At 42.1% G+C, this 27,341-nt stretch overlaps 1 long non-coding RNA gene across 1 annotated transcript; it reads left to right on the top strand.

The window, feature by feature from the left end:
• LOC308577858 lies at nucleotides 1-27,208 on the top strand. The gene is made up of 4 exons (XR_014003725.1): nucleotides 1-305; nucleotides 829-913; nucleotides 2,722-2,849; nucleotides 27,010-27,208. It is a non-coding gene; the product is annotated as an uncharacterized lncRNA (long non-coding RNA).
• Nucleotides 27,209-27,341: the final 133 nt, after the last annotated feature.

Genomic DNA, 27,341 nt, shown 5'->3' with positions numbered 1-27,341 from the left:
TCAGACATTGTGATATATTGGTGTATTGCAATGTTTAGCTAGTGATATATCACAGTGTTGAAAGCCAGCTATCGCCCAGCCCTAGTTGTGGCCTCAGAGGGCAAGACTTGTCCACCCAGCTGGAGCAAGGAAAGAATGCATACAGGCACACATTCTGTCAGGCTCTCATGCCAGTCCCCCTTGTCATTGGACCTCCAGGAGAAGCAGTTTCTGGATATAGTACCCCAGGATGGTGATGACTCCATTGAGCGGCCAAGGAGATCTGGCTTTTGGTGGACCACCTCTTCAAGAATGCCTGCCACCAGGTGAGCTGAGGGGGACTGTACCACTGAAAGGATGGGTGTTGGCTGGAATCCAGTACCAGTTTTGGGGTGTGCAGGTTCCAAACGTCACAATTGATTTATATCTTAGCTACCGACTCGCTCTTACAAACTCCTGCTGTGAGTATAGTGGCACCTTGGTGGAGCGGCAGTGGGTGGGACATCCAGCATATGGTATTTCTTAGAGCGGCTCAGAAAAACCCAAGTGTTCACAACCATTATCTGTCTATCCCTAGCAAAGCGGCTCTCTGAGACTCGCCACTAGAAGAAGCGGGGAATGATTTCACTCTCCCATTGCCCCAAATCATGAGAAGGGTAGTAGGAATGCTACTGTGGAAAGCAGGTGGGATAAAATTCTCAGCCCTTGTGCCAGCTCTCTTGGTGATGGGCTTCTCTCCATTGTTGCATTCCTCGACCTCACATTATGCACCCCAGGGCTGGATTGTTCTTCATGCTATCCAGGATGCACCTCATCCCTTCCTAATGCATGGGGGATACTCTGCTTCAGGAGGACCTCTTCCAGACCCCGGGCACGCAGGACAAGCTGCAGGAGATAATTGAGTGCCTGGACACCAGCATTCCCGAGACGATCCGTATCCTCTTTGGGCGACATTGGTGGGGAGCAGGGCTGCTTGGTGGTTTTCTTTCGCTCTTGGCTGGAGTGCACCTCACTTTTATATACCTGGTGGCTTAGGTTCCTAGGCCAGCCCATCCTTAAGGCTCTGGGACGCAGCAAAATGAAATGCCCATAGTAAAGTCCAGTCATGCATCCAAACAGCTTAACAGCTTTAACCCCCATTTGAAAACATCAGCCTGGCTAGATAGAGCAGAGGTGGGGAATCTTGACAGGCCCGCAGGCCCCACATCTATTTTTTTTAAAAAAATAATTTTTATCAACTGGCCAATCACATCAAATTAAATCATATCACATAAATTCCTAATTACAAAGCCAAATTTTAAATTTTGTTGGGGGGACCCATATTTCAAGATCCGAAGGGGAATTCTGATCATCTTCTTGCTGCTGCGTTAATGTCCCAATCAGTCCAAATCAGTTCAAACAGAGTTCATAATTCTATCCCATCTTATCTTGCTGTTTCCACATCACATCTTGTTTCTCTTTTTTCTTTTTGATCTCTTCTGATAGTCTCCTTAAGCCAATAGTAATAATAGTCCTGTGTGAATTTTCCGTTCTTCCAATCCTCAAATCGAGATGGCTTCCATATATCATCTCCTTCATAGATAACATCGCTCTATCCATCATAGTCTTGTAAAACTGTCGCTTGAGTCCCACTGAGGAGTTTAACCACAATATATAGACAACTCTATTTCTCTCTCTCTCCTCCCAGACTCAAGACCTCCGACAGAACTTCCCAATATGGCGACGGCATTTTTAACTGCGTCATTTCAAAGCTCTTACACTTTCCATGCTCTTCTTAAAACGTGCTTTGATTCGAAAGTTTATCTCCACACAGCCTTAAATCCACAGCTTAAGTCCTTAACACAACGTTTCTGACTCGTGAGGGGAGGGGATTCTTGTTTAATCACATAAGAAAAGTAGGGAGAGTTTTTTTCCCCTCCCCCCTCAGTCATTTGCCGTACCTTGTCTTGGAGTATCTTCTCATGTTTTATTCTTATCTTGTTTTACCAGAGATATCTTCTGTTAGCAGTCTTTACTCCCCCTCCTTCCTTGAAATATGTGCATTCCTTTCATCCAAATTGTTTCTTTTGAAGTTCTTGCATCTAGTGGTGCGAATCAGGGACGGCGTCGAGGAGTGCCGAAATCCCACAGGAGGGCTTTGTGCCTAGTGCCCCCACCCCCACAAATTTGGGGGTGGTATAGGGCACAGCAGGCAAGGGCCACCCCCCAAAAAATCCTGGGGGGGTTAAGGAGGCTAATTACCCCCATCATAGCCTCCAAATTACCTCGTGTGGGTCGGAGAGATGTTAATGTCAGCCATCTTCCAATGCGCCCCCTAGTCCACATCTAGCATCATACGTGGTATCAAGGTAAAGACATGGCTGCAAAGGAGCTTCAAGGGTGCGTTCAGTTGTTCTTTGGCAAGCAGGGTTTGTTGACCGCACTTTTGGAGTTGACCACCAGTATTTGTTGTTTGGATTGAAACCATGCCTGCAGAAGGACATTTCCTCGGCAGATCAGCTTTGCAGGCAGCTTCATCAAGAGGGGAGGTGTGGGATAATTACATTCGGATGGCTCAGTTGGTAGAGCGTGACACTGTTAATCTCAGGGCTGTGGGTTCAAGGTCCACCTTACACAAAAAGGGGGAACTTGCAAGGTGGGCGCAGATGTATAAGGACAAAGCTTCTTGCTTTGGACCAGCCTGGGAAGGAGGCAGGGTGCAGGTAACAGGATAGAACACTTTCCTTGCCAGGCTGTCAATAGCTGGCAGTAACCACTCAGTGGCCGAAGCTCTGCTCATCTTCCTGGAGGCAGTGCCAGAACCAGTCCTTTGCTATGAACTGTATCAGCGCTGCCTTGAGTGCTCACATGACAGCCACCTCTGTCGCCAGGTCGGCCCCAGAGCCCCATCTCTTCCTGGCTGGTCTGTGGTGTGTACAGAAGCATAGAATCAGAAGGGATTTCCAAAGTCATCTAGTCCAAATGTTGCCGTGAGTTACAGGAAATCCACTAAAACATCCCTGAAAGCCAGTAAACCAGCACACTGGCAGGAGGGTTAGTCTGGTCTGGGAAGCCTTGTTAACTGCAGAGGTTGCTGATGTCTCCTTTGATAACCATTCCTCTCGGTTGTGGAGGGGGGTGGGGTGCGCACATGTTGCCTTTTTGCTTTCTGACAAGGAGTTGTAACAATAGCTCACCTGTTTCAGTGAACCTCGCTTCAATTTCCAACACAGGAAGCAGCCATATACTGAATCAGACCCCTGAGCCATCTAGCTCAGTATTGTCGAAATTGACAAGCAGTGGCTCTCAAGGATTTCAGACAAGGGATGTTCCCTACCCTACTTGGAGATGCTGGGGGTGGAACCTGAGACTTTCTGCATGAAAACACTTCTGGTGGAGTGTGATCCTGTCGCAAGCGATGGATTTTCCGGAGAGAGGAATCCCGGCTATTTCGGAAGAAAAGGGGGTGCTACAGGGCGCAGTAGCCCCCTATTAAGCCTCTGAAGGGAGTCCAGGGTCTCAGGTTCCCGGCAGTGCCCAAAAAGCTGCCCGTCCGGCTGTCAGGTAGCCGCCGAAAGGAGGTGAAGAGCACGGCGGAATGGGATAGCGGGCTATCCGGAAGCCATTGCTGCATCCGAATAGCGAAACCCCAAGCTTGCAAGGAACAGCGCTCCGCTCTCAAAACTAAAAAATTTGGACCTAATTAAACTACAAATTAGAAGATTTGGATTTAAGGAAGGCTCCGAAATAATAAAGATTTATTTGAGTTCAGCTGCCATCTGGAATCAGTTTTGACGCAGCAATACAAGCAGAGCTGGAAAATGAAAGTAAGTTGCCGCTAGCGGCTATTGTTTCCGTTTCCCTCGTAACTTTTAAGAACTTTTAAGAACAAAGTAGTTAAAAGCAACTCCTGCAGAAGATTTAAAAAGTACAAGGCTACTATATAAAAGGGGGAACAGAAAGTTATTAATGTGGTGTATAAAGGTCTTGGATGTAAAGGAGGATATATAAAGAACAGATTCCTTGTCTCTCCACTTTCGCTTTTAAAGACAAAGAATAGAGAAACGGAAGGACAGTTTCCAACTCCATTGTTAACAATAAAGTTTTGGAAAGGCTGCAGTTGCAGTGAAGAGGACTTAATATATTTTTCTTTCATTCTCTCTATTAATTAAACTTTAAATTTGGCATACTAAAATTAAAAGTTTGAAATGGTTGGAGTTTACATATTTTGATCTATTGATTTATGTCTTTTAAATTAGGACTTTGATCTCCTAGTGGATGGAATTGGTCAGTACAACTTGTTTTTCATGGCGCACTTGTTTTTTATGGTTCATCTTAATGTCAGTGGAATACTTTTGAAGTGATTTTGGCTCTTCTCCCCTTCTGTACTGTATTTTTTTCTCTTCGGAACAATATTGGTTAATTTCTGCAGATACTTCACCAATGCTACTCTGGAGGTGTCATCTTATTCCATTTGGATTACAACATAATCTGAAACTGGGTTTTTAAATGTTGTTTTTATTTTATTAAGTACACCCCTAAAAACATTTTTTTGGTTTTTTTCCCTTTCTTTTAACTATAAATTGGACTTGTTCTGGATTACAATATAAGTCCTTCAGGATTACAATTTGACTTATTTGGATTACAATTATTACAATTACAATTCTGTTTGGATTACAACCCAATTTGGATTACAATTGATTCAAGCATAAACTTAGAAGAATAACCTAATTAAGGATTAGCCCAACTGGGGGCAAGAAGATTGGAAATTTGGTTTTGATCCCGACTTACCCTTTATTGCTTTCAGATTACTAAGGGAGATTAACTAAATTCTACTCTGGGGTTGGAGTCGTGAGACATTTCTATTTGAAAAAAGATTCTGTTTTTGCTATCTTTGACATTCTTCCTTTCCCCCCCTCCCTTCTTCTATTATTTTATTATTTTTGTTTTTTCCAAAAGTGATACATTACAATTTAAAGTGATATAGTACAATGTAAAATTGGAAAATTGGAAAATTGGTTACATTTTATATTTATATGCACTGTGATTTGATTAAGTGGGGAACGTGTTATGAGATTAGTGTTAAGTGTTATTTTGTTGAAAATGACGCACCAACAGAAGAAAGGGATGGAGGGGGGGACGCCAACAGACAGGAGAGCATCTAAACAAGAAACAGACTTTAAAGCAGAAATATTGAAAATGTTTGCAGAAATTAGACAAAGTGAAAATGATTTGGAAACAAAATTAGAACAAGTGGATAGTAAAATTGGGAAAATGGATAAAAAAATTGATGAGACAGTTAACGAACTGAAAGGACAAATTAAAGATGTAGCTAAGAGAACGCAATCACTAGAAGAGGGGTGGAAAAAGACAAAATTGGAGATGAAGGAAATGAAACGAGAGGAAGAAAGGATGAAGGTGGAAATGATAGAAATAAACAAATCTCAAGAGGAAATCAAAGATGCAATTTCTATGAATGAACTGAGACAGAGGGAAGTGAACCTGAGGCTGAGATCTGTACCGGAAATACAAAATGAAAATATTAAAGAGAGACTGACAACGGAAATTGCGCAGTGGTTGGAGCTACCAGTAGAAGAAGTTGCAAAAACAGTACAAAACGCATTTAGAATGAGAGTAAGAGCAACCAAGGCAAGAAAATTTCCAGGAGATTGCTTAATTACGTTCAAGGACAGAGAGATGAGAAATTTGATACTACAGAAGAATAGAGAGAAAAGATTATATATAGACGGAAATTACATAATCATTTTTAAAGATATTCCAATAAGGCTGTTGAAATGAAGAGATCCATATAAGCCACTGGTGCAGATCCTTAAGAAAAACAAGATTGACTTCAAATGGGAATTTCCAGAGGGAATCTCATTTTTCTACAAAACTAAGAAGCGTAGATTGACAAGCCCAGAAGAAATAGGAAAATTCACGAGAAGATATAAGGAGCTACAAGTGGAAGAAGAAGAGGTCAAAGGTGCAGAAGGAGGAGTAGGATCTTCAGAATCGGGGGAAGAAGAAGAAGAAGAAGAAGAAGAAGAAGCAGAAGCAGCAGCAGCAGCAGCAGCGGCGGCAGTTAGGTCATAAAGAAACTAAACTAAATTTATTTAATTGGAATTCAAGATGGCGTTGAAATTATGGAATTGGAATATTAATGGGATGAATGATAAGAAGAAACAAAATAAAATTGAACAATTCTTAAAAATGAAAAATTTGGACATTATATGCCTACAAGAAACCCACATAGCAAGGAAACATAGGAAAATTTTGATCAATAAAAGACTTGGAAATGAATTTATATCTTCGGACAAAGAGGAAAAAAGGGGGGTTGTTTTATACATTAAAAACAAAATTGAATCCCAACAAATATTTAAAGATGAAGAAGGAAGAATCATAGCAGTCCAGATCAAATGGCAAGGCAAAAATTTAATAATTGTCGGGATCTATGCACCTAATGGAAATAAGACTGATTTCTATAAAGCTCTGGAAGAAAGACTGTTTGAATACATGGATCAGAAAATTATAATAATGGGAGATATGAATGGAGTGGTTTCACTGGAAATGGGTAGATTAAGAGAAGAAACAAAAAAAGAAGGGAAACTACCTAAGACTTTTTTCACAATGACTAAGAATTGTATTTTAATTGATATTTGGAGACTTAGACACCCATTGGAAAAGCAATTTACGTAGTATTCAGAACCGAATCAGTCAATGTCAAGAATCAACCAAATATGGGTTTCGAACGAATTGACTCCAAGAATCCAACAAATTGAAATACAACCTAAAGTAATCTCAGATCACAACCCAATAAAATTGGAACTAAAAGGTTTTGAAGAAAGAACTTTTAGATGAAGAATCAATGATTATCTGTTGGATGAGGAGAAGATCATAGAAAAAGCGCAAAGGAATCTAACCGAATATTTTATGGATAACATCAACAAAGGTACAAAGATGAACATTGTTTGGGACGCAAGCAAAGCAGTCATGAGAGGATTTTTTATTCAGCAGAATTCATTGAAGAATAAAAATAGAGGAAAAGGGAAAAAAGAAATTTTAAAGCAGATTATGGACAATGAGCAAAAATTAATCAAAAAACCCAATAATTTAAAAATCAAGCAAGAAATCAAGATTTTACAAACTCAATTTGCAATGATAATAAACAAAGAAGTAGAATGGAATATTAAAAGATTAAGACAGAAAAACTTTGAATTCGCTAACAAATCAGGGAAATGGCTTGCGTGGCAAATTAAAAAGAGAAAGGAGCAGAATACAATTAACAATATTATTGTAAATGGTGAAGAGACATCTAATCCGAAAGAAATAAGAAAGGGATTCTTGGATTTTTATAGACAACTATATAGAAATAAGGAAAAGAATAATATGAAGAAAATAGAAAGATTTTTAAAAGATTAAAAGGTGCAGAAGATCCTGACAGAACAAAGAGACCAGCTGAACGCCCCAATTGAAATTGACGAGATTAAAGAGGCTATAAAAGAGTTGAAGAGGGGGAAAGGCCCCGGGACCAGATGGATTTACATCAGGCTACTACAAAGAGATGAGAAATGTTTTGATGATACCATTGAAAGAAGTTATGAACAATATTTTAAAAGTAAGAGAAATTCCAGAAACGTGGAAAGAAGCATTCATTACTTTGATCCCAAAACAAGATTCTGATTTAACTCAAGTTAAAAATTATAGGCCTATTTCACTGTTGAACACAGACTATAAAATATTTGCGGGAATTTTAGCGAAGAGAATGAAAAAGATATTGACAAGAATCATCCACAAAGATCAAGCAGGTTTCCTGCCAGGCAGACAAATGAAAGATAATGTAAGAAATATAATTAATATTTTGGAATATCTGACTGCCAGGAATGAGAAACAAGCGATATTAATGTTTGTGGATGCAGAAAAGGCCTTTGATAATATAGCATGGGATTTTATGTTGAAAAATTTGGAATATATGGATGTGGGGAAAGATTTCTTCAACGGAATTAAGGCAATATATACAGAACAGAGAGCTAAACTGATAGTTAATAATGTAATCACGGAAGATATAAAAATATCTAAAGGAACGAGACAGGGTTGTCCGCTCTCGCCATTGTTATTTATAACGGTCCTAGAGGTCTTTTTAAGTACGATCAGACAAAACAGTTCAATAAAAGGGGTGACAGTAGGTCAGAATGAATATAAAGTTAAAGCCTTTGCCGATGATCTGGTAATTACAATTGAAGAACCAATGGAAAGTGTAAAAGTAGTACTTCATGGAACTTTGGAGTGTCAGGCATAGCCCTATTGGCTTTAGCCCAAACGTAGCAGAGTTTTCCTGCACAGCGAAGAAGCTAGTTGCGGCAGTAATGACTAGTCAGCTAGACTCAGAAGAACTATTTACAGGATTTATTAAAAGGAAAAAAAAAACCAGCAGAGTTTCTGCATACAAATAAAAGCAAAATAAACCCTCTCTTTCTCTCTCATAACCATACACAGCACTTCTAACTCCTAACACACCTCACATCAAACTGTGCTAGCAATCCCTAGATAACAGAGTTGAGTGCTGCTCGTTAACCAATCAGAGTGAGTAGTTTCTAGGTCAAGCAGACCTGGGCTTTCTGCCAAGAGTAAATTGACACCAGCTGGAGTTAATTGGTGAAGCTAGAATCTGCAAGTTTCTCACGAGAACCAATTAACTGAAACTGAAACAGAAACTGAACACCCCCTCACAGATTCTGCTGAACAATTAACACCAAATACACCTATGTAGGAGATTATTTTTCCAGCAAACCTAAACCCTTGCACATTCGCTTGTTCTTTATCTTTGCCAATGGTTTAGTTAACACATCTGCTACATTTTCTTCACTTGACACATAAGTACAGGTGATTACATTGTCTTGTACACAGCAACGTACATTTTGGTATTTTACAGAGATATGTTTGGAACGCGATTTGAAACCCTCTGTTTTACTTAAGGTTATACAAGCTTGATTATCAATGTAAACTTGTACTGGTTCTCCACAATTTACATTTAAATCTGCCATCAAATGCTTGAAATAAATCACCTCGTTGCACAATTCACTCAATGCGGCATACTCTGATTCCGTTGATGACACACTTACAACGTCTTGCTTGCGTGACCGCCAGCTGATTAAAGCTCCACCGACCATTATGACTAGCCCTGTGACAGATTTTCTATCTGGCAAATTTCCCCAGTCACTATCACAGTAGCAACTCAACATTTCATCCTCGGAAGAATTTAATTGTAACATATAGCCAATTGTCTGTTTAAGATACCTCAGAACTTGTTTTACCCCTTTCCAGGCATTTAGTGTGGGTTTTGAGACCAATCTACTTAATATGCCTACTGCATAGCTAATATCAGGTCTGGACCACTGTGCTATATACAATAAACTTCCAATTACAGAGTGATATACATCAGGATGTTCAAATTCAGGACTCTCATCTATATGGAGTGTTTTTATGAAACCTGGATCCATAGGCACCGCTGCCCCTTTGCAATCCTGCATCCTGTATGTAGTCAGTAGTTGTTTAACTTTGTTCTGCTGACTAATTAGGCAGCTGCCATCTTGGGCCCAGCACACTTCCAACCCTAGATATGTCCTAACCGGGCCTAAGTCTTTCACTTTGAACTTACTGGACAATTGCTTGGCAAACCTTTTAGTTTGTTTATCTGTTTTACAGGCATACAATACATCATCTACATAAATCAGACAAAACTCTTGATCACTGCCTGTACCACGTACATAAACACAATTGTCAGCTGTACTCTGCTTGAAACCAAATGACACTAAGGCCTCATGGAAACATCTGTTCCAAGATCTTGCAGCCTGTTTGAGACCGTATAGAGCTTTGTTTAATTTCAACACTCTATTGGAACCTGTCTCATAACCAGGCGGTTCGGCTAGATACAGGTCTTCTGATATTGGTGCATGTAAATATGCAGTCTGGATATCAAAATGGTTTAACAGGAGTTTTCTCTTTGCTCCAAGCGTTAAAATCAGCCTTACACTGTCCCCCTTAGCAGTAGGGGAAAAAGTTTCGTCATAATCTTTTCCAGGCCTCTGAGAGTATCCTTGAGCAACTAAACGAGCTTTGTATTTGTACTCTCCTGTCACCAGAGGTTTAAGTTTGTACACCCACCTGCAGCCTACAATCTTTGCCCCCTCAGGCGCTGCTACTGGTGTAAAAACCTTGTGCTCATTCAGAGAGGACATCTCTTCCTCCATTGCCTGTTTCCAGCGCTCTGCCTCCTCCTTTGGTAACTTTAACACCTCCTGAAAACTCTTGGGTTCTGCAATTACACTAAACACATTTGCAGTATCTGGGGAAAAACGCACCGGAGGCACTCCTTTGTTTTGTCTTTTAGATCTTCTGGGAGAAAATTTTTCTTCTGACCCACTTTCCTCCTCAGAACTACGACCTCTCTTTTGTTGCTTAGCAACTGGTCTTTGGCTAACTCCACTTTCTTGAGAGCTCTTATCTGAACTTTCCTCCCCCTCAGACTCTGATTCTCTTGGTCTACCTTCAGAGTCATGGAGCTCCTGGGAAGGTTCAAACCAAACCTCAGTATTGGCATGTAGTCTCTCCCAGCCACTATGTTCACAAAAACTGGCATTCCTGGAGATCACAATGCCATTTGTCCCTTCAGCAAAGCGGAAACCTTTTCCCAGCTCCTGGTAACCCACAAACACTAATTGTTTGGTCTTAGGATCTCCCTTTTTCCTCATTTGTTTCGGAATTAATACCCAGGCTTTTGATCCAAACACATGCAAATGGTCAATTTTAGGTTTTTTCTGAAACAATTTAAAGTACGGGGTTGTACCTATTGTTTGATGGAAGAGCCTGTTTTGGAGATAACACGCGGTGAGCATGCTCTCCCCCCAATAAGACATGGGCAAATCAGCATCATCAAGCATGGCAAACATCATATCTTGTAAAGATCTGTTTTTTCGCTCTGCAACACCATTCTCCTCTGGGGAAAAAACGTTCGTTTTTCTATGCCCAATGCCACGCTTTTGTAACCAATCTTTAAAGGCATTTGACATAAATTCGCCACCTCTGTCCGTCTGAATCCTTTTGAGTTTAACAGACAGAAATCTTTCCGCAGATGCCACCCAGCCTTTAAACTTAGTGAACACGTCACCCTTATTTTTCATGGGAAAAACCCAGGAATAACGCGTGGCGTCATCCACAATTGTTAGTGAAAAACGCGATCCACCCCTGCTTACAGCAAATGGACCAATTACGTCCATGTGAACCAGCTGTAGCGGTGACTCACTAACTCTGTCACTTCTGGGGTAAGAGACTCTGTGGGTTTTAACCTTTTTACAAACATTACAATCAAGGTACTTGTTACAACTCTTTAAATTACCCCCATCAGCCAATTCAGACATTTTTAGTACACTTTTCCAGCAAGCATGCCCCATTTTCCTATGCAATAAGTGCACACAGTTGTCATGTATAGCTTTGTTATCAGGCTGAGATTTACTGACTACTGCTGCAACTTGAGATCCTGCTTTAAGCCAAAACAAGCCTCCCTCTGACTTAGCAGTGCCTAAAATCTCACCAGCCTTCTTAATAATGCAACTGTCTCCTTCAAAATACACTTTAAACCCAGCTTTCAGCAAACAATCTACAGACATCAGATTGCTCCTTAATGACGGCACACAAAGTACATTTTGCAGGCATTCACGAAGACAAGGAACATAAACTGCACCCCCCGAAATCACTTCGGAAGTACTTCCGTCTGCTAGAGCCACCTGGCTGCGCTGTGCTGAGTTCTTGGAAACAAACAATTCATCTGAATTCACGATGTGGCGAGATGCTCCCGAATCGACCACCCAGACCGCTTGTTTCTCATCAGCAATCTTGACCTCGCCGGTCACCAGTTGAGCCGACTGTTTTCGTTTGAAGAATTTCTTTTTACGCTGCTGCTGCTGCTGATCTCGTCTCTGCTCCTGCACCGGCAACTGAGACTTGACCAACTCCGGACATTGTCGTTTTAGATGCGCTGAAGACCCACATCGGAAACAACGCCTAACAGCAAACGCTGACTCCTCACCAGTACGTTGCTCTTGCTTCACCTCTGGCACGGCATGAGAACTCCTTCCAAACCGCCCACCTGTAGAAGCCTCTGCAGCCACCGACCTTTCTTGCCTCTTCTGCCATTCTTCAATCAAACGCCCAGTAACGTAACTGACTGATAAATCACGCTCCTGCATGCCTTCTAGAGACAAAACTAAATTATCCCAGCTTTCCGGGAGAGAACTCAAAATAATAGCCACCTTCTCCTGCTGGTCTAATGCACAGTCTCTTTCCTGTAGCGCAACAAACTTTAACTGTAAACTGTGTAGGTGTTCTTGCATTGTAACCCCAGGCTGTAACATTGCCTTGTACAATGCCTTGCGAATGAACAGCTTGGAAACCGCTGTCTCACGCACATGGAGTTCTTTAAGTGCTTGCCACACACCTCTAGCTGTCTTGATTCCCCTCACATACGGCAACTGGGAATCTTCCAGCCCCAAGACAATTGTGGCCCTTGCTCTTTGGTCTTTATCGAGGTCTTCATCATCAGGCTTCGTAGGAAACTTACTCACCACTTGCCAGAGACGATCCCTCTGCAGCACTGCCTGCATGCGTTCCGACCACAGCAAGTAATTGGAGTCATTCAGACGCTCAAAAGCCATCTGAACTGGTTGTGAGGCCATCTTGAGAGCGATGTCCCTGGAACCCGGAACCAGCTACTCACGACCACCGAGAGAGAAAACAGGAACCACAGCACCCAGCACTCACACGCTGCAGCTGTTGTCCTTGTGTCCGCTGCGTCACCAGCTCACCACGGTCAGGAACCAGCCAGAGAACAACAACTTCTGGAACTACTGGAACCAACGCCGTTGATGCTGACACCACCGCAACTCAGGCTGGCAGCACAATGCCCATAACCTCATGGAACTTTGGAGTGTCAGGCATAGCCCTATTGGCTTTAGCCCAAACGTAGCAGAGTTTTCCTGCACAGCGAAGAAGCTAGTTGCGGCAGTAATGACTAGTCAGCTAGACTCAGAAGAACTATTTACAGGATTTATTAAAAGGAAAAAAAAAACCAGCAGAGTTTCTGCATACAAATAAAAGCAAAATAAACCCTCTCTTTCTCTCTCATAACCATACACAGCACTTCTAACTCCTAACACACCTCACATCAAACTGTGCTAGCAATCCCTAGATAACAGAGTTGAGTGCTGCTCGTTAACCAATCAGAGTGAGTAGTTTCTAGGTCAAGCAGACCTGGGCTTTCTGCCAAGAGTAAATTGACACCAGCTGGAGTTAATTGGTGAAGCTAGAATCTGCAAGTTTCTCACGAGAACCAATTAACTGAAACTGAAACAGAAACTGAACAGTACTGGAGGAGATTGAACAATTTGGAAAAGTGGCCAGGTTTAGACTGAATAAGAAAAAAACAAAAATAATGGCTAAAAATATGGAGCAAAATACGATAGAAACAATGCAACAATTGACAGAGATAGAGGTGGTGAAAAAGGTAAAATACTTGGGAATTTGGTTAACTCTTAAAAATATTGACCTGTTCCAGAACAATTATATACCGGTTTGGAAAGGAATAAGGAACGACCTGGAGGTGTGGGGTAGAATGGAACTGTCCTTTTGGGGCAGAATTTCTACGATAAAGATGAGCGTGCTTCCAAAGATGTTATTTCTATTTCAGACTATCCCCATTATAAAGGGGGGTAGGGATTTTCAAAGAATGGCAAAGAGTGATTTCAAGGTATATCTGGCAGGGGGAAAGCCAAGAATAAAATATAAGTTACTAACATATGCAAAAGAAAGAGGAGGCTTTGCCCTGCCAGATATGAAATTGTTGTTGGGAAACTGCCAGGGAGATAACGTCCATCATGGCCCCCAAGCCGGAGTTCTGGACGACCATCGGCCTCCCGTAGTCACGCAGATCCAACAGTTAGGGGCACAAAGCCTTTGGAAATTCCTAGCCACATTCCTAGGCTGGTGCACCCTCTTTCAGCAGAAAGCACAGTCAAAAGCTTGCACCGCAGAAGAGCAGAAAAGCATATTTACAGACTTTATTTAGAACATGAACAGAACAAAAGAAAACACATCCATTCTCAGTCAGCGTCTCTGACCGTCTGAAATCGAAAGGAAACAACAGCAGAACAAAAACATCCTGTCAACAGGACATGCAACCTTAAGTTGCTCTTTGTTAACAACCTTAGACAACAGATCAGCAGGAATTTCATTTCCTGCCATGTAGGACACCCGAATCAGTCCTTTCTGAATACACTCTCTTGCACGATGTAGCTTAATCTGCAAGTACTTGGTTCTCTGCTTGCAACTCTCGGAGTTCAGCAAAGCCAAACACGATCTATTGTCTTGATACACTTGTACAGGACATTTCACAGACACCCTGATGTCCTTAAACAGTTGCATCAACCATTCACAATCCATGAGTGAAAATGACAGAGCATTGAGTTCTGCTTCACAGGAACTTAGGCTCACTGTTGTTTGCTTTTTGCACAACCAGTCAAACAGGCAGTGGTTGTACATGTAGCATACTCCAGAAGTGCTTGTACCATCCGTGGTGTCACTTCCAAAACTTGCATCAGCAAAGATTTCAAGACCTCCAGTCTTCTGACTGGTGAACCTTAGCCTGTAGTGCATAGTCCCTTTCAAATAGCGGGCTATGCGCTTCAGAGCTTTCCAATCCTGAACCGTAGGATTGTTGGCATGTCTGCTAAGCAGATTACAGCTTACAGCTATGTCAGGTCTTGAACATCTGGCAATGAAATTCAGCTTGCCTAGAATGCATCTGTACAGCGTTGTGTCAGAAAACGCTTCAGCAGTACTGTCTACCTGGTAACCTGTCACCATCGGTGTGTCTGCTGGGTTTGCATCAACCAAATTCAACCTGGTTAATACATCAGCAATTTTCTGTGTTTGGTGTACCAGAAAATTACCTGCTTGGTCCTTCTCTACCTGCAGAGAAAGATAGTTGGATACCTCACCAAGATCCTTCATGTCAAAGTGCTCCTTCAGCTGAGCTAGGGTGCTTTGGTAAAAAGCCTGATTCTTCCAAAACATCAGAAGATCATCAACAAAACATAAACAATACAGTTTGTTTTGTCCCTCCTCTTTGACAAACACACATGGATCAGCTTTGCCCTGGTGAAAACCTAGAGAAAGCAATGTCTCAGTGAGTTTTGTGTTCCAACACCTGGCACTCTGCTTAAGACCATATAAGGATTTCCGCAGTTTACAGACCATTCCCTTCTGTATCTGCACCCCATCAGGTGGAAGCATGAACAGCTCCTCCCCCAAAATCCCGTACAAAAAAGCTGTATTAATGTCGTGGTGGGAAACATGCAGTTTCTCCTCCGCAGCGACCTTGAGCATCAGCCGAATGCTCTCATATTTGACTGTGGGTGAGTAGGTCTCGTGGTAATCCTGTCCTGGTACCTGTGAAAAACCTCTGGCAACCAATCTGGCTTTGTGTCTGACTACCTTGCCATTCTGGTCTGTCTTGGCCTTGAAGACCCATTTGCTGCCAACCAGTCTCATTCCTGGGACTACCGGTACCAGTTCCCAAGTTTGGTTCCTGTTCAAGGAATCAACTTCAGCCTTCATGGCATTAAGCCAAGGCTCAGCATCTTTAGAGGTTAACTCCTGAACCTCTTTGAAGCTTGAAGGTTCCCATACCTTCTCTGAGCTACTAAGAACAGCAGTTGCTGTCTCAGCAAACTCATCAGCATACCTCTTTGGAGGTCTGCCCTTGGTCGCCCTTTCAGACCTACGTACTAGACGCAAGTCTTCTGGACTCATCTCCTCTTTCTTAGGAGAAAAATGACCAATGGTGAACAGTGGTTCTTCCAGTTCATTGTCAGACGCATCAGATGGTCTGACTGAGGCCTGTGCGCTCTTGTAGTCTGCTGTGTCATCACTGTCACTGACATCAGCAGCAGCAGCAGCGCCGCCCACTGAACTGGAATCCGAACTCTGATCATCATCATCATCATCATCATCATCCTCATCAGCAGCAGCAGTATCAGCTTTAGCTGCTTGCTTGACATCACCTTCATCCTCCTCTGGGTAACTTTGGAAAATTCCCACATTTTCCCCCCACTTAGGATTGTACTCAACACTCCTTGTGAACTTAATGGACTTAGAGTTAGTCATCCATACCCTGTATGCACCCTTTTCGTACCCCATGAACAAACCATGTGCCCCACGCTTCCCAAGCTTGTTGGTTTGTTGTGTGCGTACCCACATGTCAGAACCAAATATTTTCATGTGTTTGGTGTTGGGTTTCTTGCCAAATATCTTCTCATAGGGGGTACAACCAATGGGTGATGACAATCTGCGATTAAAGGAATAAACCAAATTCCCCAAAGCTTCCCCCCAAAACTTATCAGGGAGATTGGCATCATGCAACAAGGTTTTTATTCCTTGCAGCAATGTCTGATTTGCTCTCTCCGCAAGTCCATTCATCCATGGCGATCTGGGCGTTGACATGTCATGCTGGATTCCCTTCTCAGTCAGGAAAGCTTCAAACTGCTGAGAAGTAAACTCCCCGCCCCGATCAGTAAACAAGCAAGAAATACGTTTACCGTGCACATTTTCCAACCAAGCACAGAATTCCCTAAACTTCGGAAACGCTTGCGATTTCTGTTCGAGCAAATACACATGAATGTACCTGGAAAAAGAATCAATCAGAATCATGAAGTACCTTGCTCCTCCTAAAGAGGGCGCAAGTGGCCCAACCAGGTCTGCGTGCACTAGCTGGTAGGGTTTGGAAGCCTGCCTGCTAGACTCCTTGCCTTTTGGAGCAACCTTCACCTTGTTCTCTGCACAAGATACACATTTCATGTGAAATTTACAGGGTTTGATGTTCAAACCTTCAACCACCTCTGGCATCTTGGCCAGTGCCTTCCAAGAGAGGTGACAAAACCTTCGATGTGCATCGTGAATGCAACCTGCATGAAGAACTTTGTTTTTTTTTTTAATAAATTTTTATTGGTTTTACAGCATTTTTTAAAAAGAACAAACAAACACAAAACAAAACAAACATACAAAATACTTTCAAAGATATTTTCATAAACCTCTTTTCTTGGACTTCCCCATACCCCCCCTCTCTGCATCCCAGTGTCCATATTTGAACTAGCAACTCCCAGTTGTTACTTTCTAATCTCTGTCATCTTAGTCCTCCTTTATTATCTAACCTTGTATCCCTGTACCCTGTTACTTCTAGCAACCACAACATTTTAACATTCGTTGAGTTTGTAGTAGTCCTTAAGATAGCTCTTAAATTTTTTCCATTCTTCTTCCACCATCTCTTTACGTTGGTCACGGATTCTGCCTGTCATCTCAGCCAGTGTCATATAGTCCATCACTTTCATCTGCCATTCTTCCAGAGTAGGTAAATCTTGTGTCTTCCAATACTTTGCGATGAGTATTCTTGCTGCTGTTGTGGCATACATAAAGAAATTTCTATCTTTCTTTGTCACCAATTGGCCGACAATGCCCAAGAGAAAGGCCTCTGGTTTTTTGGAAAATGTACATTTAAGTACCTTTTTCATTTCATTATAGATCATTTCCCAGAAGGCCTTTATCTTCGGGCATGTCCACCAAAGGTGGTAAAAAGTACCTTCAGTCTCTTTACATTTCCAACATTTATTATCGGGCAAATGATAGATTTTTGCCAGCTTGACTGGGGTCATGTACCACCTGTATACCATTTTCATAATGTTTTCCTTTAAGGCATTACATGCCGTAAATTTGATACCGGTGTTCCATAACCATTCCCAGTCATCTGACATAATGTTGTGTCCAACATCCTGCGCCCACTTAATCATAGCAGATTTAACTGTTTCATCCTGTGTGTTCCATTTCAACAGCAAGTTATACATTCTAGATAAATTCTTAGTATTGGGTTCTAGCAATTCGGTCTCTAGTTTTGATTTCTCCACTTGGAAACCGATTTTCCTATCCTGTTTAAAAATTTCCATTATTTGGCGATATTGAAACCAATTTTCTACTTTGTGCTTCAATTTCTCCTGACTTTGTAGTTTAACCTTGTCTCCATCCTGTTCTAAAATTTCCCAATACTTCGGCCATCCGACCTCCATATTGAGTTTCTTCACTGCTTTAGCCTCCACTGGTGACACCCATCTAGGGGTTTTATTTTCCAATAAGTCTTTGTATCTTATCCAGACATTAAATAATGCTTTTCTAACAATGTGATTTTTAAAGGTACTGTTGACCTTGTCATACCAAAGATATGCATGCCAACCAAAAGCATTATTGAAGCCTTCCAGATCCAAGATGTCTGTATTCTCGAGGAGCATCCATTCTTTCAGCCAGCAAAACGCTGCTGCCTCATAGTATAATTTTAGGTCCGGCAGGGCAAAACCCCCTCTTTCTTTAGCGTCAGTCAGTATTTTGAATTTAATTCGGGGCTTTTTGCCCTGCCAGACAAATTTCGAAATGTCTTTGTGCCACCTCTTAAAACATTCCGTCTTATCAAGAATCTGCAAGGTCTGAAACAAAAATAACATTCTAGGCAATACATTCATTTTAATTACTGCAATTCGGCCTAACATTGACAGTTTCAGATTTGACCATATTTCTAGATCTTTTTTAATCTCTGACCAACATTTTTCATAATTGTCCTTATACAAATTAACATTCTTAGGTGTTAAATAAACCCCTAGGTATTTGACTTTCTTAACCACTGTCAAACCTGTTTCCTCCTGAAACTTCTCCTTTTCCATATCTGTTAGGTTTTTCCCTAAGACTTTAGTTTTTTGCTTATTCAACTTAAATCCAGCCACCTGGCCAAATTGTTGAATTATTTCTAAAACCCTTTTCGTACTAGTGTTTGGCTCTTGCAAAGTCAATACTAGGTCATCTGCATACGCTCTTAACTTGTAGTGTTTAGCTCCGACCTGCACACCTTTGACCTGCTGGTCATTTCTTATCATATTCAGCAACACCTCCAGAACCGAAATGAAAAGTAATGGGGAAATTGGGCACCCCTGCCGAGTTCCTTTTTCTATCTTAAGTTCCTCAGTCACAACATTATTTACAATCAGCTTAGCTTTTTGTTCGGAATATATTGCAGCCATACCATTCTCAAAACCCTGGCCTACCCCCATCCCATGAAGATTCTTCCTCATAAAACTCCAAGAGATATTATCAAAGGCTTTCTCCGCGTCCACAAAGATCAATACTGCTTTAGTGTTTATATTCACCTCCAGCTTTTCCAAAATGTCTATTACATTCCTTACATTGTCCGCTAGGTGTCTTTTAGGGAGAAAGCCTGCTTGGTCTTTATGAATCTTCTCCATCAAAACTCTTTTAAATCTTTTTGCCAAAATGTCTGCAAAAATTTTGTAATCCACATTAAGGAGTGATATCGGGCGGTAGTTCTTGAGTTGGGTCTTTTCAGTCTCTGACTTTGGTATGAGTGAGATATATGCCTCTTTCCACGATTCAGGTGCCCTTTTTCCTTCAAGGATCTCATTACAAACTTCTCTTAATGGTTGAATCAACCATTCCTTCAACGATTTGTAGTATCTAGAAGTCAGTCCATCTGGTCCCGGAGATTTGCCCAATTGCATATTCTGAATGGCAGCCTCTACCTCTTGTTCTGAGATTCTCTGGTTCAAGTCCATCTTACTTTGCTGAGAGATATTTTGTAATCCATATCTTCCAAGGAATTTGTCTATATCTTCTTCATTTTGCGGGCCTTGGGTGTAAAGTTTTTTAAAGTAACTTAGAAAGCAATTTCTAATTTCATTAGGTTTAGATATACTCTTTCCATCAACCTCTAGGCTTGTAACTGTATTTAGTTTCTGCCTTTTCTTCAATTGCCATGCCAAAAGTTTACCGCATTTATTTGCTGATTCAAAAGTCTTTTGTTTCATTTGCTTTGTCTTCCATTCAATCTCTTGGTTCATCAATTCCATATATTGAGTTTGATATAACTTAATCTCTCTTAAAATGTCCTGAGACTTTGGTTTTGTTCTTAATTTCCTCTCTCCTTCCTTTATCATTTCCAAGATCTTCTCTTTTTTCTCATTTTGTTTTTTCCTCTTTATTGAATTTTGTTGAATCAAAAATCCTCTCATAACAGCTTTACTTGCGTCCCAGATCACTCTTTTCTCCACGTCAGTCCTCAAATTTATTTCAAAATAGTCTTTTAAGGTCTTTTGGGCCTTCGTGAGAATCTCCTTATCTCGAAAGAGGGTGTCATTCATTCTCCATCTAAATTGACCGGTTATTGTGAGTTTCATCTCCATCTTCACGGCGTTATGGTCGGAGCAAGTTTTTGGGCAGATTTCCACTTTCTTAATCTTTGGAGCCAGTCCACTAGTAACCCAGATTTGGTCAATTCTGGTCCAGGTCATCATTGCTTGGGAGAAGAAGGTTCCCTCTCTCTCCAGAGGGTTCCTTGTTCTCCAAATGTCTATCAAGTCCATGTTTTCTGTCATTTCGAAAAAAGTCTTGGGGAGTCTCCCTTCTTTAGTGACTGTTAGTCTTTGTGCCTTGTCCATATTAGTGGAGACCACGCCATTCATGTCTCCCATGATTATCATATTATAATCCAGATAGTCCGTCAAAGTTTCATGAAGTCCCTTAAAGAAGTCAGATTTGCCTTCATTTGGTGCATAAATTCCAACAACTAAAAGTTTTTCTCCTTGTACTTGTATCTCCACAGCCAGATATCTCCCTTGTTCATCTTTAAATATCATTTTTGGAGCCCATTTCTCCTTCACATATATTACCACTCCCCTCTTCTTAACTTTGTCTGATGAGACAAATTCTTGTCCTAACCTTTTATTTGTGAGTAATCTCCTGTGGGCTCTAGTTATGTGAGTTTCTTGTAAACATATCAAATCCAATTGTTCTCTGTTCAAAATGTGAAATACTTGTCTTCTCTTCAAAGGCCCATTCAGTCCATTACAATTCCAACTAAGGAATTGCAGAGCCATCTTGTTATTTTCTTAAGGCTCCTCCAACAGCTCCAAGTTGTTGCTCTTCTTCTGACGGTGGTGGTTTTTGTCCAAACGAGAGATTCAGAATATCCAGTGCTCTCCTCTGTTCTGCAAGTACGTCCACAGTCCCCTTCTGTAGGTCCTCCTGATATCTTGCCAGAAATTTGTCTTTATCTTGAATTGTCTTTATTTTCACTTTCTTTGCCTTGTAGTCGAATGACAGTCCTTGTGGGAATTCCCACCTGAAACGGATCTGATTTTTCTTTAACAAAAGCACCAAATCCTTGTAGAAGTTTCTTAAGTCCAAGATATATTTTGGTATGTCTTTAAAGATCTGTACTGCTGAATTTCCAATTTGGAGGGCTTTTCCAAAGTGTAGTCCTAAAATTTTATCTCTTTCCTCCTTAGATCTGAGTGTGATCAAACAATCTCTTGGTGTCTTTCTATCTTGCTTTTTGCCGAGTCTAAAGGCAGTTGTGATTTTAAAATCGTCTTCCTCCAGGTCCCAGCAATCCGCAAACTCCCGTGTCAAATATTCCACAAGGTTGTCACTTTCATTCTCCGGAATCAGTCTTAATTTTAAGTTTCTCTCTTTCCTCTGTAACTCCCACAAGGCCAAGGTTGCATCATGCTCATAGACCTTCTTGGCAAGTGGCTCTAATTTCTCCTGCGTCTCTCCAGCTGTGGCTTTGGCCTCTTCGGCAATTTGACGCGTGGTGGCATTTTCCTCGACCAATTTATTTATAGATTCTGTATTCTGGTTTAATCTTGTTGATATTTCTGTTAATTTTTGTGTGTTCTCTGAAGTCTGTTTTGTCAAAGACTCCAGAGTCTGGTTTATCTTAAGCAAAGCTTCTGTCACAGCTTCCATAGAAACGGCTGCTCCTTTGTCCTGTCCTGTTGTTCCAGCTAGTCCGGCTGTTACGCCTAAGATCGAACCTCTTCTCTTTGCTTGTTGCAGCTGCAGCTGTTGCTGTTGTTGTTGCTTGGTCTTGGCTCTTGTAGTTATCTCTTCTTGTGGCCCACTCATGTCAAGGTCAATTCCCACGGGATTTATTCTCCCTTGGAAAATTCCACTGTCTTAGGCCGTGCTGGACTTCACTTTATCCTCTAGAGGGAGCAAATCAAAATGGCCATAGAAGGAAATTTCAAAATACATGAACAAAGGAGACCTTCCAAGATGTAGAAAGAAAGGAGATTAACCCAGTCAAAATCAATGTTACTAAAGTCTTATAGCTTCCAATTGCCACAGTTGCCCAGTATACTGTTTATACTGTTTCTTCTTAAAATGTACAAAAGTCAGGCACTGTGGAAACTTTGTATCAAGGTGTCACTTCACAGGGAAAAGTCAGCTCAATGTACTAAGAAGGCAGACCGTTTCAGACTTTCAAGTAGATGAGATAGCAGAGGTTTTTTCCTTCAAATAAGTCATGCAGTTAATGGTCAAATTCGCCTCCCCTCTGCCCTGCTTGCTAGAGGGGAGATCAAAGGTTTAAATGTCCGGTTTAGCTGATCAAAGGATGAATTTAAACGGATGCAGGTTTAGAGCTCCGTTGCTTTCACTTTCATGCGGTCGGGGGGAGGCAGACTTCCTTTGTTTAAATCTCCCCCGTTTTTAGCCCAATTTTTAAAATTAAGAAAAGTCCCAGTTATTTTTCAGTTCTTACTCACGGGGAATCAGTCCGAATTTCTTTTCAGGAAGGAATCGGCGCTCTCCGCTTATGGCGACGCGGCTTCACTTCGCAGGCTGGGTAGCGACTCTCAGCACCGCGCTCACTCCCGATGTCGATCCGTAGCCTTTAAAAAGGCTCTTTCACGGTACCGGGGGGCGCAAAGGTGCCCACCGAGTCTCCTTGTTCTCAGGCTTCAGCGCCTGGGATTTTAGGGGTCCCCCGCTTGCCGTAGCGGGTAAGACCCGAACTTGCGAAGCAGTCCTTCTCCGGAGCTCGGAGGTAGGACCGCCATTAAGCGCTGGCACCGACCGGAAGTCCTGCATGAAGAACTTTGTTAGTTTGTGCAACACAACAAGAATCAGCCTTAGATTCAACAGCAGTGTCATCATAAGTTATATGGAACAAACCATCCATAAACTTTGCATGCAAATAGTCCTCTTTGCCTTTACTGATGACACAGACACTCCTCTTGAAGGAAATCTGAAAACCACGTCCAGTAAGCTGTGGGACGCTCAACAAGTTGCTTGCAGCTCCTGGAACAAAAAGTACATTACTGATGGTAGTGTGCAGACTTGCAAGTTTCACAGTCCCTTCTCCTGCAATTTGCAACGTCCTTCCATCAGCTAGGTGGATCTCACCTTCCTGAGGCTTGAAGGAGATAAAGAGATGGCGATCCTTCAAAATGTGGTGCGTACAGCCTGAATCAACAACAAAGCTGCCTTTGGCTGTTGGGGCAGTCCTTACAGCAAGCAAACCCTTGTTTTGCAGCTTGCCCCCCTGCTCCTCCTGGCCAGCAGACTTGCCTTTAGCCTTTGGAGAAGCTGTGCCAGCAAGCAAAACCTTGCTTTCCACTGGCGTGGGCTTTTGCAGCTTGCCCCCCTGCTTCTGGTCAGCAGACGTGCCTTTAGCCTTTGGTGAAGCTGTGCCAGCAAACAATGCTTTGTTTTCCCCTTGCGCGGGCTCTTCACCCTCCCTCTGCTCCTGGCCATCTGCAGACGTCTGCGTCTGTTTACCTTTGCCTTTCTGGCCTCTGCAAAGGCGATGGCCTTGGTTCTCACGAGAACCAGAGCTCTCAGCTGCCGACTCCTTGGCTCCCCCTGGAGGCTGGAATGCTGCCTGGGATGACGTGACGGTCAGCTCCCCCTGCAGCTTGCAACCGGCGCCCTCAGCATCCCTACATTCTTTCGCATTCTGGGAAACAGCTAGGACCTCTGATGCAGTCAAACTCTGGGCTGGGATTATTGGCTTGTGAGCTTTCATCAAAGCAGTCCACATCCCACGTGCAGTGGTGTTGCCAGCCAGCGTCTTAATTTCCTCAAGAGATACGGATAAGACTATTACGTCTATCGCTCTCGAATCAGCTGATTTCCATTTCTCTGTCAGAGGAACTGGGGGGGCTTCAGAAATGACATGCCACACCCCAAACTGACGCAGCAAACTCTCACACCATTTTGCCCAGGTTTCATAATTCTGCCCATCCAACTTAGGGCATTCAGCATTTGCCTTTGGGCACTGAGTGGCCTCTGAAGCTTCAAAAGCGTGGAAAAACTCCATTCCAGCTTTTACAATTAGCCGTGAGTCTATTTTAACTCGAGAGACTCCTTATCTTGGCAGCCATTAATCACGAAGCCTTTCTGGCTCGGCTCCCAGGCCAATTAATCTGCCGGAGATCAAAGACTCCTTGCGAGGTAAAACAGAAAAGCGTCCGTCCCTTCCTTTCGCTTTTCCCCCAACATACCTCAAACGCAGTCTGTTGCAGCTTTTACTCTCCTGTAGGTGCTATGAATCTGGGCCCGAAACCTTGTTGTTGGGAAACTGCCAGGGAGATAACGTCCATCATGGCCCCCAAGCCGGAGTTCTGGACGACCATCGGCCTCCCGTAGTCACGCAGATCCAACAGTTAGGGGCACAAAGCCTTTGGAAATTCCTAGCCACATTCCTAGGCTGGTGCATCCTCTTTCAGCAGAAAGCACAGTCAAAAGCTTGCACCGCAGAAGAGCAGAAAAGCATATTTACAGACTTTATTTAGAACATGAACAGAACAAAAGAAAACACGTCCATTCTCAGTCAGCGTCTCTGACCGTCTGAAATCGAAAGGAAACAACAGCAGAACAAAAACATCCTGTCAACAGGACATGCGCAGACTCTGTTACTCCCCAAAGCCTGCTCCCTTTTAAGGTGGAACGGAAATATCCTAACAATTATATTATGAAGCAGCATGCCTATGTTGGTTAAAGGAAAGGATAAAATTAGAAAATAAGGAATTATTAGACTTGGAAGGTTTTGATAACAGATTTGGATGGCACGCATACTTATGGTGTGATAAGAAGAAAGTTCACAAAGGTTTTGGGAACCACATCTTCAGGAATTCATTAATAGAAGTATGGGACAGGTATAAAAATTTATTGGAACTGTCACGGGAATTGGGGTTGCTTGTGTGTAAACCTCTAGCTGTTCCAAACTGCTTAGGGGTTGGTTGTGTCTTTCCCTGACTGAGCAGCCTGGGTGCTGCTGCTGCTCAGTCGCTCGATGAATCCGTGAGTGGGTGTCTCCTAAATTTCCTCCAGCATAAAAGCTCCTTGACAGACAACCTTCGCCTCGCCTCTCTGCGCGTAACCCTTCTGCGCAGAGTGGGCGTGCCCAGAGGTGCCCCTCCACTCTCTTCACTGCCTTCAGTACCAGAGTCTCGGAGCCTATCCTCCGAGATGCTTTCTCCCTCTTCCTTCTTCCTGATGTCACCTGGACATTCTTCCCCAGATGACATTCTCTCTCTACCCTTACTCGTTCCTTCTTCTGCAGAATCGGGAAGCCCCGCCTCTCCCCTCTGCTCCGATGTCAGTTCCCTGACAGGAACCAAGAGTACCACACTGGTTATCTCCGTTGGAGGTTATGAGTGTAAAAAAAATTAATATGAGAAGTAAATGGATTACATATGGTGAAATGGTAACCAAAGAAAGAGGAAACTGGAAATTCAATCCATACGAACAAGTGAAAGAGTATGTATATGATTGGTTGCATTATTTTCAAGTAAATGAAAGGTTTAAAAAAGATATAAAAGAAAGTGGTTATGGAGAAAAAGATTCAAAGTTTCAAGCAGATATAATAAATAATGAATGTAAAATTTTGTCAAAAATGTATAAGATATTATTGGAATGGTATATGGAAGATTAAGAGGTTAAATCGGTAATGATACAATGGGCCAAAGACTTTGGGTATAATATTCAATTTGATGATTGGAAAAAATTGTGGAAAGAAAATCTAAAATTTACTGCATGCATGGTATTGAAGGAAAATGTGATGAAAATGTTTTATAGATGGTACATCACACCAGTAAAATTATCAAAAATGTATAAGACATGTAATAAGTGTTGGAAATGTAAAGAAAAAAAAGGAACGTTTTATCATATGTGGTGGGAATGTAAGAAAGTGAAGAGTTTCTGGGAAGCGATATATAATGAATTGAAGAAGATGTTAAAATATACCTTTGTAAAGAAACCAGAAGCTTTTCTTTTAGGGATTATAGGAAAAGAAATAAGAAGAAAGGATTGTAAACTTTTTCAGTATGCAGTTACAGCAGCAAGAATTTTATTGGCCCAGAAATGGAAACAAGAGGAAATACCGACGATACAAGAATGGAGAATGAAACTGACAGACTATTCGGAATTGGACAAATTAACTGGGAAAATTAGATATGTGAGAAACCAAAAATTTACCTAAGACTGGGAAAAGTTTGTAGAGTATCTGAAAAATGTGTGTGATGTGCAAACAACACTAGTGGGGTTTCAAGAAGCACTGTAAAAGTTAAGATGTATTGTCAAAAAGAAATAGAAGAGGGAGGGTAGACAAATGGCAATATAATGAAGGGAATGCGTACTGAAGAATAACTATGGATGATTACCAGAGCAGTTGAAGGAAGTCCAAAAGATTTAATTTGTTAAAAATTTTGGATACAATTGTATAATTTTCTTGGAAAATCAATAAAAAATTATTCAAAAAAAAAGAAAAAAGAGAGACTTTCTGCATGAAAAGCAGAGCTATGGCCCTTCCCCCAAGATATCTCAGTTGGTAGAGCAACTCTTAATCTCAGTGTCATGAGTTCGAGCCCCACCTTAGGCATTGCAGGGGGTTCGATTAGTTAACCCTCGTGGTCCCTTCTGACTCTACAGTTGTATTATTCCCCAAAGTTCCCAGCAGAGTTCTAGTCCGGTTACCATTTTAAACATTCTTTTTTTATGCCAGGTCTAAACCTGCAAACATAACAAGTACACCGTGCTAGTGATCCACGCCCCTCCTCTAGCAAAGCTCTGCATTGAAACTCCAAATTGCCCCTCCCTGTCTTGCAGGTGATCTGCCAGTTGCCGTGGTTGCACCAGAATGTGTTCCGCTTCGTGATGGCTTTCCTGCGGGAGCTGCTGAAATACTCTGAGAGCAACAACGTCAGTGCCAACATGCTAGGTAAGGCCTGCCTGTCCTGGCTGGGAGCTGGCCTTCCTCCTGCTCCCGCCTCCTCTCATGCAAATGTTTTCTCTTCCCTGCAGCCACCCTCTTCGCAAGCCTCCTGCTATGGCCTCTGCCCAAAGTTCTGACGAAGCAGAGCCCACAGGAGCGTCAGCGTGCCATCGGCTTCCTCCTGGGCTTCCCGCTGGGGGCGGATGACTACTAAAGGTGCCAAGCG

Source organism: Podarcis bocagei (genome assembly GCF_964188305.1).
Source record: "Podarcis bocagei genome assembly, chromosome: W".
Classification (NCBI taxonomy): domain Eukaryota; kingdom Metazoa; phylum Chordata; class Lepidosauria; order Squamata; family Lacertidae; genus Podarcis; species Podarcis bocagei.
Note: the sequence above shows the minus strand (reverse complement) of the source record. Positions and strands in the feature narration are given on the sequence as shown.